Source organism: Ursus maritimus, unplaced genomic scaffold (genome assembly GCF_017311325.1).
Source record: "Ursus maritimus isolate PB19 unplaced genomic scaffold, ASM1731132v1 scaffold_5, whole genome shotgun sequence".
Classification (NCBI taxonomy): Eukaryota; Metazoa; Chordata; class Mammalia; order Carnivora; family Ursidae; genus Ursus; species Ursus maritimus.
In genome coordinates, this window is record NW_024426663.1 from 34,438,726 (window position 1) to 34,458,999 (window position 20,274).

Consider the following 20,274-nt stretch of genomic DNA (forward strand, 5'->3'; position numbering starts at 1 on the left):
ACGATCCAGAAGAAAATGCACCCTGGCTTCCCCGACCCACATCCCACACCCCCAGGAGCATTTTTAGCCAGGCGAAATCTGGAGGGCAGCTCTGAAGGAAATAAGTGAGAAGTAGGAGCTGACAAGAGGTGCCAGCAGCCTGAAAGGCAGGTGAAGAGAGGCGCCAGCACTGTTACTAGGCAACCTACCTCCCGCCTCCCGCCTCCCGTCCTCTTGGGACTGGAGAGTTTCCCCCAGGCTCCTCCGTTCTTTCCTAGCAACAGCTGATGACACCAGCTCCTCCTTCCCTTCCAGCTGAGTCACTGCTGTCACCAGGCATATAGTGAGGGCAGCCTGGAGCTGCCCCCAAGATCCCCAGTAGGGGCCAGATAAGGAGCCTCCAGTCATGCTGGAGTCTACCCTCACTCCCTGGTCAAGTCCAGTCCCTTGTGACCACCAGGGAAGGGGGGCCCCAACCAAAAAGGGCATTCTGCCAAACATCAGCAAATCACTCCACAGCTCAAGCTCAGTCTGACGAGGGAGCCGTCAGTGACTGGCAGCGTGCTGGTGGGGTGAAGAGGGTTCTCCTCGTGCTGTTTCCCTTTTGCTTTCCTCAAAGGTATTTGCTTCACTAGTGGTTCTGTCCAGGGATCCACAGTGTGGCTGCTGGGGGGCCTCACAAATGTGTCCCTCAAGCTCCCTGGGAAGTCTAAGAGGAAGCAGATGACTCACACTGCTCTCTGTATTCCTTGTCTGATTTAAGTGATTCTTCAGAGGTGAAAGGCTATTTTCACAGCCAACTATGAAAAGCCAAAAAGAAAATGAGATCATCATGACCCAGCAAAGAGGGGCAGACTCTACTTCCTCCCCCAGGAAAGCCACTGAACGCCACTGAGCACTCAGAGTACTTTCTCTGCCAACAAGCCCACTCGTGTTGCTGTGATTCATGGTCCAGTCTCCCCACAGTGGCTTCTCTTAGCACCACCTTCCTCTCCTTTCCCACCACACTGCCCCATTCAGCTCACAAACCATTCAGCCAACGTTTAAAAAATCAAATCGTACCATTTTCAGTAAACAGCCTCACTGGGTAGCTTGTAGAGTTTAGATTCCTGACTTCCACAACCCATGTGTGTAACATGCTAGAAATCACTCCCTATAAAGTTAGTATCATTAGGAAACATGCCAATTTTTTTTTAACACAGGAAGAACTAAGTAGGGAAGACAAGGAACAAACTCCTACCTTAAGTGCCTCTTCATTACAAATTGCTCAAATACCACTTTGTAAAGGTGTTAGGCTGAGTCTTCATCCCAACCAGGTCTGGAAGGCACTGAGAAGCCCACAGTTGTTTTCTGTTGAAAATAAAAGCACCCTTCAGTCACACTCGAACATTTTCTCCATTTCCAAAGTAGGACTCCAAAGCCAGGGTTACTGGGAAATACTAAGGGGGGTCTCAAATCCACTTCCCACCATTTTTTTTAGGACATCATAGAGTGGAACCCAGAGCTCTTCTGAGGGTCCTCCAAGGAAGGAGGAGACGTGTAGGTAGAGGAGGCAGAGGACAAGGCACGTGACTTTCACAACTGTAGACTTCTCCCACTTGATACAGGAGGAAGTTGTGTTTCTAATGTATTGTCAATTTTCCAGAAACCAACAAGTGACTGTCTGCCCTTCCCCCAGCCTGGGATCCCAGATTTAGACACCTGCCCCAAGAAAGCTGGGGTCATTTTCACGAGTGTATCAGTGGAGCTCCCAGGGGGGAGCGAGCAGATAGCTCATTATTATTCCATCCTTCTGGCAAGACACAAAAAAGGCTAGTTTGTCTTGGTGAATGAAGCTTTCCTAAGAAGGACAAAGATCTTCTTCAGTTCGTCCTCAGAACTTGTCCTCTATACTCACCTCACATGAGGCATGGAGGACTGAATAAACGCGAATGGATGAAAGGGTTGTTCCTGACTCCCACACCCATAGCAGAAACCAAAGCAGAAGGAAGGAAAGAATAATATGAGTATGTGCTCTTAGGAACCCTTGTCTACAAGCTAACAGATGACAATCGGGCCCTGGAATTGGTCTGTTCCCAAAAGAGATTTGTCCAATTGTGTCCCCATATAAACCCTTGGGTTCCTCACTGTCCATATATCACAGTTACAACGGGTGCTGCCATATGATCATCTTCTCCAGATAACCAGGAGAAGCACCGGTTTGGGGAGAAGCAGCAACAGTTCCTGCTATGTCTACCTTTCTTCCTGGTGTTGATGTTGGGACTGAGAAAGTGAAATGAGCAGAAGGAAAATTTCTTTTTTGGAAATTAGTAAAAATAATATTGTTCCGGTTACTCTTGCTAAATAAGAAGCTGTCCCCCAAATTCAATGGTTTCAAATGACACTGATCATTGATTTTTGCCCATGATTCTGTAATTTGGACAGGATTCAGTGAAGCCAGCTCATTTCTCTCCATTCAGTATCAACTGGGCAGCTTCACCAGAACTGGAGGTTCCACTCCTACATGACTCATTCAGATGTCTGGCAAGGTTCACACAGTCTGTCCGTTCCTCCTCAAGTGGCCCTTTCCATGGGGTGACTTGGGCTTCCTGACAGCGTGGAGGCTGGGTTCTCAGCGTGAGCATCCCAAGAGAAGCAAGCCAAAGCTGTATCGCTTATGGCCTAGCCTCAGAAGTCACAAAGTATCACTCCCTGCAGAGCCATAGGTCCACCCACATTCATGAAAAAACAGACCCACCTGTTGTAGACAGGGAATTACTATTGCACCAGAAGAAGAGCACACTGAATAAGAAACACTACAGCAGCCATTTTGGGGAAAGACAACCTGCCATAAAAATTAACTACAACTAATATACAATGATTCCTTACTATATTCTACACTCTGGGGTAAAGTGTTTAATACGAATTCTCATTTTAAATCTCACAACAAGCCTATGAAGCCGGTATTAGCCTGGTCCCATGTTATAGATGAGGAAACTGAGGCCTAGAGGGAAATGAAGTAATTTCTCAGCTTGAAAGTGGCAGAGCTGGGCTCTGAATCCAGCTCACTTGGGTCAAGTAGAACTCACAACCACTGGACCGCAAACCTTTCAGAACTGATGGCCAGCCTTGGTTGGGACTCATTAAAGCCATACAATGGAAAGAGAACAGACCTTGGGCATGGGAGCCAAGATTTTAGCTCTAGCTCTGCTACTCATAAATAGAGGGGCCATTTATTACATGTCACATGCTATGTGAAGCACTTTACATGCATTATCTCACATATTCCTTAAAATGATACTGTAAGGGAGTTTTTACATGATGCCCATTAACAAGTAAAAAAAAATAATAAAGGCTCTTAGAGGTGAAGTAACTTGTCCAAGCTGCACAGATATTAACTTACTGAACTGGGATTTAAAACTATTCTGTCTTACCCCAAGGCTCTTACTCATCTCAATCCAAGGCCGGAGTCCCTGGACAAGTCTCTTTACTCTCTGAGCCTCGAATCCCTCAGCTGTAAGAGCAGAAAGCTATGAAAAGCTGTTGGCTCCAATGGGTGGCCCTGGGCACAGAGGCCTGCGGTGTTAAATCCCTTTCAGGCATGGTTGCCCAACCTCAGCACCACTGATGTTTTGGGCTGGACAAATCTTTGTTATGGGGGCCGTCCTGCACCATATAGGAATTTTAGCAGCATCCCTGGCCTCTGCCCACTGGATGCCAAACGGACCTCCTTCCCCATGATGTGACAACGAAAAATGTCTCCAGACATTGCAAATATCCCAGGGGGGATGATCTTTCTCTGCCCCTCCCCCTTCCCCCCCACTGAGACCTCTGCATTAAGGTAAGACTATCGTGGCCTCGAAGTAAATCCTTACAGAGGTCCTGGTGGTCAGCATCTCCTTCCCCAGAGGTCCCTCTCCTCTTACTGGTAACATCACCAGCTGGGAAGATCAAGGCGGGATCTGGATGGTATAACAAACTCACTTTTTTCCTTTTTTTGGGCCATTCCTTCACGTCAGACTCTTACCGACTCAGAAATTGGTGGCACTTCAGATGCTAGCAGTTGCCAAATGCCAGAGGAAAGCATAAACGGGCCCTTTTTCCCTCCCTCCTCCCTTTTTCCCTCCATCCCTTCTCTCGCCAACTCTCTGTCTTTCTCCTACTCTCCCCACACACCACATCTCTTCTTCATCAGACCTTTGGCTGAGCAGGGGAGATGCTGTTGCCAGGAAATCGTCTGCATTCTTGGGCACACTGCTTCCTAGCAGGCCCTTCCTCTGAGTGGAGCCTGAGCAGAGCCAAACACCCATCCCCCAGCTCCAGGCCGGCGGGCTCCAAGGGTCCAAGCTAAAAATGGATGACACTAGGCACTGCCTTCAAGAGGTCCTTGAGCCTGCCCGAGGGACCCACCTCCCTCCCCCATGCCCTCAGGCTCTACTTGCAGAAGCACTCCTGCTGTCAACACTGAGCGATCCCCCCAAGGGAAACACCTGGAGAGATTCACAGGCTACTCAGGACCCCGTTCCTCCAAAACAGAGAGCGCTAGACTGGGAGACACAAGAAAGGAAACACCTCACCAGCAGCCCACGGCCTCTACCTGAGTTCTCACCAGCTCACAAGGCATTGCAGATGCACCCACAGGTCAGAAGTGTTTGCGCTTAGAGCCTGACAGCTTCTACCCTTGGGTCCCACATCTACTGCTGTGAGAATGAAACCAACTCTCCTTCTGTATGGGAGCCCATCAAAACATCTGATGCATTATCATGTCTCTCAGTTCTTCACTTCCACAGGCTAAATAGCCAAATATCACACAGACTGAATATCAATCCTGGGATATGACTTGCAAACACAGCACTAGCCCGGACATGTATCTTTGCCAGTGTCCCTTTAAAAGAAATATACTTAGAATGAAATCCACATGTTATTTATTTATTTTTACCATTCCTCTATTGCAATTAATTCCAGCAGCCTATGTGATCAACAGCCCAGACAAGTAAATTTTTGCAAGCCTCAGCTCATCCTATGACATAATTGCCCTTATATAATTCCTTCAGGTTTGTGTCATCATTGGGACATTAGGATTTGTCCCCATGTCCTTCACTGATGGGATAATTACTTCTCTTAATACTGAGTCTATATTTTTATGAACACAGCTGATAAAGACATTAGCTTCCTGGTAGGCACATCATATCTGTGACCCCACAGTGAGCTTATAGTTAACGGAAGCATTAAGGTGATTTTCACATTAACTCCTGTTAATGTGGTCAATGGTCACAAGGCCAGGCATGTGCAGTTGATTTTTTCTTTTTTAACCTAAGGACCAGACTTTACATTTGTCTCTGCTGAGTGTTTCTGTATTTGTGAATCTCAGTTTCCCCTTCCAATATATTCACATCCAAGATCTATATAATCACTATACTTGAAAATCCAACCTTCTGTGTCTTCACCCATAATTCATGTTTTATTAATATTTTAATAAAAATATTGACTAGCATGGCCGTCAATTTTTCATTATCTATCAGAGATATGCGTCCGTAAAAGCATAGTCTCAGGCACGATCACCCAGGCAGCTAGGCATTCATCTAAGCTTAGGACCAGCGAGCCATCATTTAAATCTTTGATACAGGATAACGTGAGGAACTTTGCGAGGTGCTTATTTTTTGGAGCAGGGGATGGCAGTCCAGAAGTAAGAACTGAGCTGGGAAAGCTGGCTGAGACATCAGGGTATGGACTGGTTAGGCAGTGGCATCCTGTTTGAGAAGGTGGAGTCAAATGGGAAACTGAAGTCAGAGACACGGAGCTGAACGCACAATGCAAACCAAGGAGACAAGACAGATCTCAGCGCCAGGATCTGCAGCCAGATGGAAACTTGTCCCCATGGCAACTTCTATGGAATACATAGGAATGATGTGAATCTACATGCGGTAAAAGAGGAATGGAGAGCAAGAGAAACCACCTGGGTCCAGAGGCTGATCTAAGTGGTTGGATTTCTGAAAAGGCTTCTTTCCAAGGGTGGGGTCCTCCTTCCTTAAAAGTGGCTCACTGAGCAGATGCTCCCAGTACAAGAATCTGACCTACATCATGTATTTCTGCAGAGCCTGTGCCAGCCCCTGGTGACCACCACTCTTTTCTCTAAGTTTTGCCAAATTGTCTGATTTGTTCTCTCTCCTAGGATTTTGCAGGGGGTGGTTTCTAGAAACAAGCATCAGGAAAAAACAGCTTTTCTTGCCTGTAGTCATTTGGAACCTCTTTCTCTTTAAAGAGAACCAAGAACAGGTTTGTGACTCCAAAGCCAATTTTTGGAGCCCTGTGATATGACTCAACTGGTCCTAAAAGTTGCATTCACTTTGTGCCGGTAGGGTCTTCTTTCCCACCCCCTCTCCTATCTTTGGACGGTGTTTCCTCTAAGTCATGTTTATTCTGCAAATTTTCGGCTTGGAGATCCTTGTCCCTGCAGAAGCAGGGAAGAAAAACAGGAAATAAGCAGTGCTGCTTGCCCTGTCATCTCTTAACATTACATCATCCGCTCCTGGCCTTCATTTCTTCATTGTTTTTGATCACTGCGTAGCTTCCAAAAAACCCTTGCTTTGCCCTCAGCATTTTCCATGAGCCTCAGCTTGCTCTGGGATCTCACCTTTCTGGCATGATCCCTTCAGGTTTAGGTCACTCCTCTGAGTTTGTCTTTGACTATATGCCCATTTTATCTTCAACAGAATAATGTATCACCACTAATATTTTATTTAGCAGCCTCTTCCGTCTCTCCTAACGGAGGTATTTTCCGTCTTAGAGCGTCTGGCTATGAGATCTTACCTCTGTTTTTCTGGCTTTAGCGCTGAGCCTTCATAAGCCCAGGCCATACACTCACAGTGCAGTTCTAGAAGGGCAGAGAACCAAAGAGCATGGCTTATAAAAAAAATCCCAACCCCAAAGGGTTGTGAGACTTCAAAACACAAAACAATAAAGGAAGATCAGAGTAACTAGGAAAATTAAGGTACTTAAAAACTCAAATTTCCCTGACCACCTGGACTGTTTGTGAAAAATGCAGACTCTTGGCCTCACCGTGGACCCCCTAAATCACTAGGTGGAAGCCAAGGCATTCTTTTTCTTTTCTTTTCTCTCTTTTTTTCTTTTAGAGAGGGAGAGGAGGGTGAAGGTGCAGAGGGAGAGAGAAAGAATCTTAAAGAGGCTCCATGCCCAGCACAGTGCCCAATGTGGCATGATCTCACAACCCTGAGATCATGACCTGAGCCAAAACCAAGTGTCCGACACTTGATCAACTGAGCCACCCAGGCGCCCACCAAGGCTTTCATTTTTAAACAATTTCGTCAGATGTTTCTTATGTACACCACAGTTGGACAATCACTTCATTGGAGGTCAAAGAAAGAAGAATAAAGTAAGCTTTGATGGTTGAAATGTATTGCAAATCAAAGCCTACCCATTTCTCTGCATACCCACATCACTATGAATTGAAACTCTACTAATTTCGAAGGGGTATTTCAGCCTGTGTCAGAAGGAGTTGAACATTGGAAGAAAAAAGACCCTTACTTGAGTATTAAAAGAGAAAGTTGTAGGGGGCGCCTGGGTGGCACAGCGGTTAAGCGTCTGCCTTCGGCTCAGGTGTTATGGGATCGAGCCCCACATCAGGCTCTTCCGCTATGAGCCTGCTTCTTCCTCTCCCACTCCCCCTGCTTGTGTTCCCTCTCTCACTGGCTGTCTCTATCTCTGTCAAATAAATAAAAAAATCTTAAAAAAAAAAAAAAAGAGAAAGTTGTAGGGCCCAATTATAGAACTAGAATTTCATGCTGACATTAGAATAGTCATTCTTACATTATTGGTCTTCTTAAATCATCCCCATTCAGTTAGACAAGAACTTGGTATGCACAAACTCTAATAAATATCAGGGCATTGGATAGTAGAAACACATGAGTTTGGAGCCTGGGAGACCTTCAATGAAGTACTGTCTTCCACTTAAGAGTTGAGTTATTCAAGGTGCTTACCTACAAATGCAAAATGGGGATAATAAGACTAATGCTGAGTTCTGAGAGTAAGAAATATATCAATGAGTAAATAATATAGCTGTAAAGCACCTACTGCGTATCAACTGTTCAACCTAGATTCCTTTCTCTTCTTTCCTTAGGAAGATATATGCCCAGATAGGGACTATTCTTCCCATTCCATGGAGAATTCTTTAAAGATTTCACATCCAATTTAGTGCAGTATGAAACTGCTGCAAATAGTCAAAAGTTCCAGAACAAAATGGACTGAATATGCCTTAAGTGGAGTTCTAATTTAAGACTTGTATTCAATTAATTATTCATTACCTGTTCAAATTTATTGTTGTCATATCATAATTTCAGAGAGAGTTTTCCTAATAAGGATCTACAAATTAGAAATCTCTGTTTTACAATGTATCTTGGAATTCTCTTCATGAGAAAATATTTTTGGAATACGAAGGCTATGGGATTTTGGAATTCTCCCTCAGACAAATTCCTTTCTTTTGAAATAACATTTAATCTTTGTAACTACAGTGTGAGTCCTGGGAGACTATATCTATAATTATGGTTCTGTTCTTTTTGACTAACAACACTGGCCCACTGACAATCCAGGGCCTTCTCTGTCCATCTACACATCTATTTATGAGCTACATAACATCTAGTTTACTTGATGGATCCTTCCCTCAACTCCAACAACCCCATAGTATACCTCCTGACTCCTGTTTCCAGATTGCCAGAACTTTTCTCAGATCCCTTATGGGGAAGCCTTCCTACATTTAGGAAACCCAATAAGGAATTTTGGGTTACGGTCACATCTTGTATTTACATAATGACTTCTTTGATGGTAAGCCCTTAGAATAGAATCCCAGAATGGAGCTTGCAGCCAAGCCCTATTGTATGAAAAACAAGGCCTGGAATGTAATTTTTTCAGTGTCTGTTGCTGGAGGGATGGCTAATGAAGTGACACATAGTTAAGGAAGTATCAAGGTGCTAAGTGTGGAACTTTTTTTCAGACTACAAGCAAGACGTGACATTCTTTTTCAAAGTGGAGGCTTAAAATTTTATTCTTATCACTACTGCACAGATAGAGCAGCCAGAGAGCTCTGGTAAGTGAGTCATTTTCATTAACAGTCAACCATTTTACCAACAGGTAAAGGAAGCAGCCAACATTTGCCGGGTACATTGGCAAAAAGCGGAGCTGTCTGGAAACATTCATTAGTAAGATTCACTATATAAAGTAAGTTTACATGAAAAGAAAGGGAAGCTGGGGGGGGGGAAGGAAGGAAGAAAAGGAGGGGAAGGGGAAGACAGAAAGGAGAGAGAGAGAGAAAGGAAGGGATATGGGGAGGTAGGATACAGGTGCCAGTTGGTTCTGGCACCAAGTGACCTGGGGACAAGAGCAACAGGGGACCCACAGAAGAGGATGCAGATTACCTCAGAGCAGAGACTTCTTCCTCGACCTCATTTGTTAAGGGTGATTGAATGTTCTGTGGTGAGCAGGAACTGGAGACTGATATGTAAACTCATTGCATGTTCTTTAAAGTTCTTGCAATTAACCGTGTGTGCCAAATTGTATCTAATTTCTAGTAATGATTTCAGTCATTCCTAATATGCTTTATTTTCATGAAACCTTTTGAGTATGTTCAAAGGAAGGTACATGGCTAGGTGAACACTACTTGTTACAGTTAAGGTTCTGATGGCAAGAACAGTAAAATCCAAGTAATCTGAGCCCTCCCACATCCATTCTCACAATTCTGTCTTAACGAGGCTTACTTCCCAAGAAGTTTTAGAAAATAAAAGGCAGAAGTGATCCATAAAATCAATAGAAGCTCCTAGATGTACATTTTGGTTAGTGGGGTCCCTCAACAACATTTATACTGCAACTCTTTTACTTAATTCAGGAATTTCAAATAGGAAATAGGAATCAAGAAAGGAGTATTAGTCAGGGAAGGTGGTAATCAAGACAGTGCTAGGCATTTGGAACTAGCTGCTTTAACAAATAAGAAAATACAAAATGGTTCAAACACAACAGAGGTTTATTTATCTCAAAGCAAATAAGGTGGGCATTCCTCCTCAGTGGAGGCTGGCTTGTCTCCATTTCAGCCGTCATTCAAAGTCTCAGACCAACAGTAACTCTGCCACCTTCATTATATGGTTTCTAAGGTCATCATAACCATCTCTAGCCCAAGGTAAAGAGCATGGAGAAGTGTTTATGGGAGGTATCTGTAGACCAGTCCTAGAAATGGGACATATGACTTCTGTTCACATTCAGTTGGCTAGAATTTAGTTGCATGGCATCACCAAATTGCAAGGGAGGCTGGGGAATGTGGTCTTAGCTGAATGCCCAGGAATATGAGGAAACAAGTCAGTCAACAGTTAGCAGTCTCTGACACAGAAGATATATATATTTATACCCCCTATTCCTCCTCAAATCTAGAATAACAATGCTTCATTTCCAGAACCATTACAGAAAGTCAAAAGATGGTTATGTTTATTACAATAGGAATAGAGTAAGAGCTACTGTTTACTGAACACTTACTATGTTCTAGGACCCATATTAAATTCACATATTATCTCATTTAATCCTCAGACTTTGCAGACAAAATGACAGACTGAGAGAGGACAAGTGACCTGTCCAACGTCTCACAGACACTCAGTGGCAGCTGGGATCTGAATGCAGGCTGTCTAACTCTGATGGCCAAGCCCTTTACTGCCTCATTCATCATCACATCACAGAAGGACCAAAATGTAAATTGCAATCTGCTCCAAAGTTAAGCCAGGGTTCTTCTATTTTCAACATCAGGAAAAGGAAGAAATGATCTTCAGATTTTGAAAATCCACACGTGGATGAACTTGAAATAGAAAATCAGGAAAGCCTTTGGCCAAGTTTAGAAATCCCTCGAACTCCTTGGATTCTGCCATTGAAACCTTGCTTGAGCCTTTCTGGTTTATTTTTAGTTTTTACCAGGCACCATTTCCTGGATCAGTGAAGCAGGTTTAAATATTCTTATAAGTATTTTGGACATAAGTGAGATTTTTTTTTAACTGAATGTGAAAGAAATGCAGAGAACTATGGGATGAGCATATCTAAAATAAATAAGTGCCAAACACTTAAGCAGTGAAGAGGACATATCTACCAAAGCCTGTTGGGCCTTACTGTGGCTGGCCTTCCTGAAACCTCACTTGTTCCTCCAATCTACTGTCCTTGCCCTGAGCCTGGAACCTGAAGACCCTATGATTTACTTAGCACCCTTTCCCAAAACTGCTTGAAACCCTAACAAGGATAATGCAGATCCCTAAACTCTGCAAACACTTTTATAATCTTCGTGGTTTGACCTTAACTTCCCATACTGTAATCTTCATGGTTTGACCTTAACTTCCCATACGGAATTCAACACCTAGTTAATTACTTGGGCCAAAAACAGGAGATGGGAGCAGAGATCCACCCCAGAAATTCCAGGCAAGCTGGATTAGTGAATTCTGCTCACCACTTTCCACAGGTAGTAACTTTGGGTACCTGTTGGGCTAGGCATACTCTCAGGTTTATGTTCAACATGTCTTCGTGGATGGTGGTCCAAATGTAAGACCATCTGTCCTCCTACTACACACCTGCTGGTGAGCACCTTGCTCCCCTTTTGAGGCTTTTGGAAAAATGATCACCCTCCACCCCTCCTGTGAGTCTTCCAGCCTCAGCCTCGCTAGCTACATGTATTAACATGCATCATGCCATGAGTCATGCTTGAATAGAATCTTTGCCTCCCATCCTAACTGTAGAAAGAAAAGAGGTAAAGACAAACAAACTTGCCCTGTTACCTACCACAACAAGATCATCATTTTCTTTCACATAACTGCTTCCTTATTAAAAGAAATAGAGTGAAGTGAAAACATTCCTGGAATATGGCAAACTGCTTAAAAAGCTGGATGGTATACAAGGGTGATTGTTAAACTATTTTATGCAGTCATTTCATGATTTTTAAATATTTCATAATAAATCAAATATTAAAGAGAAATAACCTGGACTGAATTTCTTGTTTTTATTTCCAGTTCTACTAATCACCACTGGGTCCTAAGCCACAGAGAACTAAGTCCTGCCAGCAACTGTGAGCTTGGAAGTGGATCCTTCCCCATGCAAGCTTTCGGATGAAACCTCAGTCCTGACGGACACATTAATTACAGCCTCATGAGAGATCTTAAAGCAGAGCCCCCAATTAAGCCATGCCTGCGTTCCTGACCCACAGAAACTGTGAGATAACAAATGTGTGTTATTTAAGCCACTACATTCGTGATAATGTTATTATGCAGTGACAGAAAACTGACAGTGCTTATACCTGGAAATGGCAGGCCTCCTCTCCTTTTAGGTCATCAGTATAAGGTAACCGGGCATTCCTAAAGTATACTTTTGCCTGAGTGCTACCCTCACATATTCTATTTAATTGCTCTGAGCTGTGACCTAGATATTAGAATTTTTTAAAACCAGTAAAACTATTTGATTATACTACAAAATTTGAAAACGACTGCAAAGCTAGTAGTTTCATGTTTCCCTCCTTTTTCAACCGTCACTTTTCTGCATTCTGAGATTTCCTCCTACAAATCACCTTACTTCATACTCACTTCAGACTCTTTGGTCTGCCTGGGTATGTACAATCATTTCTTCTCTGGTACATACTTGTTCTTTAGTACTTTGTTCCAGTCAAATAGCATCGGCAAACCCGGGCAGTTGTAGAGTGTCCAGAGTCAGTGGCACTCAGAAAAGGGGTAAGTAGGTCTCTGTACCTCTGCATCTTGACCTAATGTTAATGGTACCCAGATGGGGAAGTGTAGGATGGCAGTGTCTATCAGGAGGGAAGGAAGAGTAGGAAATCTGGGATGGAACATAACACTTCTGATCCATTAGTGACACATCCTGGCACTATTTAAGAAGTTAAAAGAAACCATCAAACATTCTAGCTTATAAGTGTAGTAAGTAATGGAGTAAGAGCCACTATAGTAAGCATATATAGTAAATGGTAGGTCTGAACTTTGGGGGAGAAAACCATAGCCTTGTTCCTTCCCTTGATAAAACACCACATAGTGACTGTCACTTCCTCAGTGTCTGTATTTAAGGGCATATGTCTGTGCATGTCTGAGTATACTATACAGAAATATAAATTGTGAAGTTATTTTTACTAGTTAAAATGACTGGTGGCTAACTTGTTCTGACTGATGAATGTGTTTCTGATTTGTCTTTGCAATATAACACAGAGGACACTGGGCAGAAATCTGCCCAGAGCAATGTGATTATTACGTTAATGGTTGGGACCTTGAGGCCCCCAAACCACAAGGGCACAATAACCTGACTTGAGGGAGAAAATCCTGCCCCGGCTAGAGGCCAAGGGGACAGCTGACAAGGAACACAACTTATATGCGTGCAACTGGCTTCATGCTCTCTGTTCCATCACCTCATGCTCAACTGATCCCCGCCCCCAGACAGACACCCCAGAACACCAGCCTTACTCCTGGTCTCCAGACACTACTGCTGACTATGAATGATCATTGCCTCCTCTCCCTGACCCTAGCTGCTAAACTATGCTAGAGGTTAGACATTGATTTATTACTTGTTTGCTGTTAAAATTGGCCTTTATAAAAAGGAAAGCAATTTTAACTGTGCCTTGCTGTGAGAGTTTTTATCCCTTCTTAACTCTTCCCTTGAACAAAGGAACCCTAAAATTAAGGCAGCAGTATACCGCACTCCCCACAGAGCTAAACTGCTCTGTGCCCTATCCACAGTGCCACCTATCAGAGGCTGTAAAGCAGAGTGGATGGAAACATGCACTTTGGCATCAATAGAATATGATTTCCCCGCTCTTTTACTACCTTCATGACTCTTGGGCAAGATACTAACCGTTCTAGGCCTCTGCTTTCTCATCTGCTCACCACAGTACCAGGCATAGTGCTTGAGGAACAGGAGCTATTATCATTTTTATTTATACTTTTTCACTCTAAAGTATAATCGGTCCAGGTTCATATTCACAAACCCAGCTACAGTCCACTCAGATTGGAACATTATTACCTCTATCCCCATGCATTCCCTCAAAGAGGAAGTCAAGCCCAAGATAGTGGCGTTACTCATTCTTAGTTACCCATCCATATATTTCTGTGTTTGGAAGTCAAAATCCCCATTTTTCTTAACAAGCACCTACTGCATATACAAAGCATAGTACCTGGTGATGGAAAAGAGAAAAACACATAAGACTTGTGAGCTTAGAAGTGGATTCTTCCCCCTTCAAGCTTTCAGATGAGACCTCAGCTCTGATGGTGTATTAATTACAGTCTCATGAGAAATCTTGAAGCAGAGTCCCCAATTAACTCATGCCTGGATTCCTGACCCACAGAAACTGTGAAATAATAAAATATGCTATTTTTAGGTAGGTATTGTGCTTATCTTTATCCATTAAACATACAAAAGAAATAGATGGATAAGGTAAGACTTAAAAATCTATACCTGTGCAAAATTTACTATTATCATAGTATTAGCTTTGGCTACCCACAACCTAGGGACCAATACAGTTTTCATTTATTTTGACTCACCAGGCAGTTTTTAGACTAAGCAGATGCCTGTGTGGAGTTTGAGCCAGGGCACTCTGGATTCCACATTGAGGAATGATGAGGGAAGAAGCCTTCTGATTCTAAGCAGCAATAAAGGTTTTCCTGGCCTCCCATAATCCTCTGCTAACTGAATTATGGAAATGATCATAATTACCTCAAAGTCCCTGGTGATTCCTATGTCTTTGGTGCCATTCACTGTCAGTTCACCTCGGCCAACCAGCTGTCTCATGGACTTGCCTTTTGTACCAAACCTTTAATGAAACTGGCATTTGTGTCAATAAACTTTAAGCCCATCTTGCTGAGATAATTATCTGGGTCACTCAAATTTCAGCTACTTCAAATAATTATAGCCTTTTAGCCTTGAATATAAGGTGATGATTAAAGAAGAAGGAATCAGGGTCCCCATGCCTAAGTCAATTAGATGGAAATGCTGGCAGGTCTCGGCTCAGGCCTCCGATTTGAATGCACAAATCTCTGGGCTACGTCAGGGCCTCACAGAGAATAAGTCACTTGTAAAACACACATTTGTTTAGCTGAATCATGCTCTAAAATGTGGACACAACAATTTTACACAATTTAACACATTAGCAATTTAACACGTTAGCTGTTGAGGGGGAGAAGCTACGTCATGGACACCATCGTAAAGACGGCTGTGGGCTGCTGGGACACTAAGCATCAACAACCAGAATGAGACTCCATTTTCCCCAAGAACAAAGATTAGAGCAAAAACCACTCTGCAGATTTCAAAGCTATCCACTTCCAGGGCTTAAAGACCAGTTGGACAGTATCACTAGGTTTCTTTTCCATGGCTTGGTAAAACTTCAAAGGGCTGACTTTTGGTCATTTCATGTTCATCCCTATATTCTTAAATGAGACAAAACTCCCCAATTACAAAAAGACTCATGTTCTCATTTTGGTCAAAAGCTTGAAATGTTCTGGCAAAAAAATATCTCTGGAGACTGGGAAATCACAACTCTTAAACCCTTTCCTTCTGTGGGACTAGAAAGACAAGCCTTTTATTAATCACCCCCCACCCCCACTTCCATCTCCACCTGTCAACATTTAAAACTGGAGACTAATGGTAGACAGGCTTCTCCTGCAGATAGTAATTGCCTTTCCAACAGAGAAGCTATCTCCAAAGCAACCAAGATATGAGCTATGAATTCAAGCTGCGACTCTCTATGTAAATTGCTGGCAGTGAAATTGAAATTTCCCCAAAGAAAGCTGCACTGATGCAGTCTATTAAATGCATTCCTACCTCAGACGCAGGGATGTACTCTAGCAGCTAGGAAATTGCCCATACCTCGTACACTGTACACAGAGATAAGACCCAAGCGCTTTACAACCTGATCTTACATTTTAAAAAGAAATCCTATTATTGATAATATAATTCAATAATTTCTATTCATCATTTAAAGCAGCCCGACTGTCCACAGCTGCCCACATTAGCTCCCAAATGAAATCATGATGTTTCATACGCCCCCATCTCACATTAGCTTGTTTTTCCCACATGGGCTTTGTCATGCTTTTGTGCAATGTATTTTTGGTCTTTGGCATGCCTTGACTACTCAGTATTAAATGTTCCCATAAATTTTCCTGTTTTGCTTAGTTTGATTTTAATATTTTTTGCCATAAACTCCTCTACCCCAAAAGCAGGATCTAGGGTCAGATAATGTTCTATTGCACTAAGCAATATTATTATTGTTCAGTTAATAAATAATGTACCTAAACAGCCTTGATTAGGGGATAAGATAGGTGAACCCTCATGGGCACAAAATTTAGTGAGCACTTGACATGGACTTCCAGATCACTGAACCACTCATACTTCATTCGGCCCACGTCCACCTCCATCGGCCATTACCAACCAGGCCCTCTCTCTGGAGTCCATCCTACTTCCCCCACCCCCACATTCCCTACGCACTCGATACCTGCAGGCTCCCTCAAAATCTGGTTATGAAAATCAAAGAAGAGGGAAAAATAAACATGAGAAGTTCACTCTGTGGCAGAGTGTCCCCTAATATTCACTGTCCCCATCCCCTATTACAGTATAATCCTTGATTTTTAGCTGGACGCATGGCTGCCTGGAATATACTCAGGAGTGATCTAGGACTAGTTCAAGCAAGCCAGGGCATATAAACAGAGGGTTCTTCTTGGAATGTTTGGGAAATTCCATTAAAATGAAGCAGGCTTGGGCCCTTTGCCCCCTTTCCTCTTTGTCCTTTTCTCCATCCGACTGTCTAGCGCTCTAGCCACCATCTTGGTACAAGAAGTCTGATGCCATGGCCTAGATATTACAGAGAACTCTATGGAACAGAGCCACTATTCTGGCCCTGAACTGTCTACCTCCAGACCTTACAGTGAGAAAGAAACTTCCAGCGTGTTTAAGCTGTAACTACTTGGGATGCCTGCTACTTACAATGGAATTTTACCTTAACTATAGGCACTCTGATTTTGACCAGCACCAGAGACTGGTTTTGTTTGTCTGCATTCAAATCATAAATTTTGAAGCACCTAGTAAGATCACATGATTGACAAATGTTTGACAAATTAATTAAAAGACTAAGCCCGTTAGTAAAGAAAAAGTTTGTTTTATTCACTAATTTAATGCCAAAAAATAACCGATTTTTAACAAATGAAAACAAAAAAGCAAGTCTTATTTTTTGTAAGCCACTTGTTATGGAATTCTAGAATCTAGGTTCAGAAGACAGCTCTCCAACTATGAGATTTTACTTTCCGGGACTCACTTCGCTCATCACTTTGCCCCTTAACCCAGGAGGATGAAAAGGGTGGAGGGAACAGGGCAAGCGGAGAGCCTCGTGGGTATGCCTCTAGCCCTGCAGCCATGCTTCATCCTAAGCTGTTCTACCTCCAGAATCCCATGTGAGAGTCTGTTTTAAAGAGTTTCACGAAGGAAATGAGAATTTTAAAAATCACTGGACCAGATAATACAGAAGTTCTCTTCTAGTTCTGACATTTTCAGATGAGAAAGACTCCCACGTGGCCAGAATTAGGCAGGTGGTAGCACTGCTGTGAACCGAGTCAAACTGGGAGCAGCATTGTCCTGGATGTGGTGCCAAAGGCAAAACCTGACTCACAGAAGTCAGAGCCGCACAGGAAGATGTCAGACCCAGTGGGAAAGCGACGGTACAGGGCTGGTTTTTTCTGTTTGGCTCCAGTTATGCATTCGATATAAGGACAAGTACGTGTAAAGAATAGACACTTCCTTAACAGACACATAGTAAAAGCCATATATTGATGAATAGTTATGCATGTTATAAATGAACAGAGCAGACGCTGCCTGGATGCAGCTTATCTCATTTATTCATGAGCTGTCTAACCAGAGAAAAGCAGCAAGGCGAGGGGTGGAGAGCCCCCCTACACAGTGCTTGCTAGGGCTGGACCCGGCTGGAGGTGTTCACACTCTAGGGCAGGGAACAGCCCTCCCCCTCCGCCCCTGACATGAAATGAACACAGGCCCAGGAACTGGGAGACCCTAGTCTGGTCTCAGCTCTGCTCTTTCATGCAGTCGCTCTCCCTCACAGAGCCTTCGCTTCTGCTTCTGCAAATGAGGTTGGTCGAAACAATCTTTAATGTACTTTTCATTTGGAAATTCCAGGGTTTAACATGTAAAATGTGTGTGGAGGGCGGGTGATGCTTCTTCCCCACTCGAGATGGATAGAGGATAGATAGAGGTCTGGATAGAGGAAAAGTGCCCCATTGGGACACTTCTGGACTCTTTACCCCTTGACCCACGCTACTTCTGTGGAGGTGGGGACCTAAATGGTTAGAAACTTTTATGGGGAATACGTAGCCAAGGTCAACTCCATCCTTCCCAGTTGGCACAGGGGGCAAACGGTTGACCTCTGCTGCCACTCTCGGTCCTGACCCGCCCTGCGGGGGAGCCTGCACCCACGGAGCACTGCCTGGGACACAGCAAGTGCTCCTCACTCAGGACCCCAGCACCAGTGAGTCCTCTTGGTTACATTTCTAATGATACGTCCTTAAACCTGGCCTAGGTGTGACTTCATCTCATAGCTGAACGTGGAGGTAGGCATCAGCTGTCAGCCCACATGCCTGCATCAAAGGGGGGCCTCTGTCCTGTTGATTCTTCTATCAAACAGCTTTGTGGAAGATGCACTATTATCCCATTTCATACATGAAGAGACTGAGCCTCAGAGTTTAATTAACTTGCCCGAAGTCTCATGGCTGGGCAATACTGTCTACCTCATAGGGTTTATGTACAAATTCTGTGAGCTGTTTGTGAATGTGCTTTTTCAGGTTGTGTCTTTGAGGCCCAGCTGTGTGACAGCGTGGGGGACCATGGGATGCAGCCCACCTGGAGAGCGGCCCCCATCAGCTGCCTAATGGATGAAGGGAGAACCTTTCACCTCTTCACGGGTCTCCTGCTCAGAAGCCACCAGCTGAGCAGAGAAGTGGGCTCATCAGGTTCCCAAGGAAACCACCTCTCTCAGCCGAAGCCTGAGGCTGAGAGGAGACAAATTTTGGAGGGCCAAGTTTCTCTCAGGAGGTCCAGCTCATCTGGGAGCCTCAGGATGGCCTCCAGCCCTCCCTGGCAGAAGAGAGAAACTTCCACCTGGCAAAGCTGTCAGCCAGTTAGAAGGAACCATCTGCAAGCCCCAGCAGCCGCTGGTTTCAATGTTACCTCGTCCAGAGGTGTCTTCAACTGCTTGGATCAGCAGTTCTCAACCTGGGGGGCCACAGAACCCCCTTGGAGAACTTTTTTAAAAATGCCTGGGCCCCATCACTTTCCTGGTGAAACCCAGTATTTCTGGGTTTGACCCAAGAGACCAGCATAGGAAACTGCCGTTCAACAAAGCTCAGCCCTTACCACCCCCAGACCCACATCCCACTTTGATGCCGTGTAACGAATGTCACCGCCATCGTGTTGGCTAGGATGACTGCGTGATCTGCCGGCTTGTGACCTCCATGACAGCAGGGAGCACGTGGTACTCTCCTCTCCAGTGCCTCGCACGCTTCTCCACATTCGGCAGCAAGTCAAAGTTTGGTGAACAAAATCAAATAGTCATCACTTAGAATTCAGGACTTTTTTTTAAAAAAGCGCAACATATTTTGCCAGTGGTAAATCAGGTAAGTATATATGTGTGGGTCTACATGGGTCTCGGAGGTGCACAGGTGAAAACATGATTACAAACAGCCATACAATTCCTTCCACGAGTCTTATGAAGTAGGTATTCTCACCTAGCTGTGAGGTCTTGGGCAAGTTAAACTCTGCGCCTCAACTGCTTCATCCTTAAAATGGGGAGAATGGTGCCTCCCTCACACAATTGTTGAGAGGATTCAAAGAAATATCCCTAGCACTTGGAGCACTTCCAGGCTCACAGTGAGAGTTCAAGGAGGCTAGCTTTCTTCTTATTATCACTATCATCTCCTCGTGTTACAGAGGGTAAACTGAGGCTCAAACAGGGAAAGTGACTTGCCCAAGATCTCACAGGGTTAGGTCTAAAACCAAGGTCTGCTGGCTCCCAATCTTGTATTTTGTCATGTATTGCGTTGAGAATGTTTCTTTGACGCAGGACGAAGCAGGCACTATCAGCCGAGTTTCCAGACAAGAACACTCAGGACCAAGAAAGGGGAGTTGCCTTGAAGCCACACAACTGACGGATCAGAATCAACCAGAGGGAAGAGCATGGCATCAAGAGTCAGGGTACTTCTCTCTGCTCCCACACAAGCCACCTGTGGACCTGCAGCAGGCCTC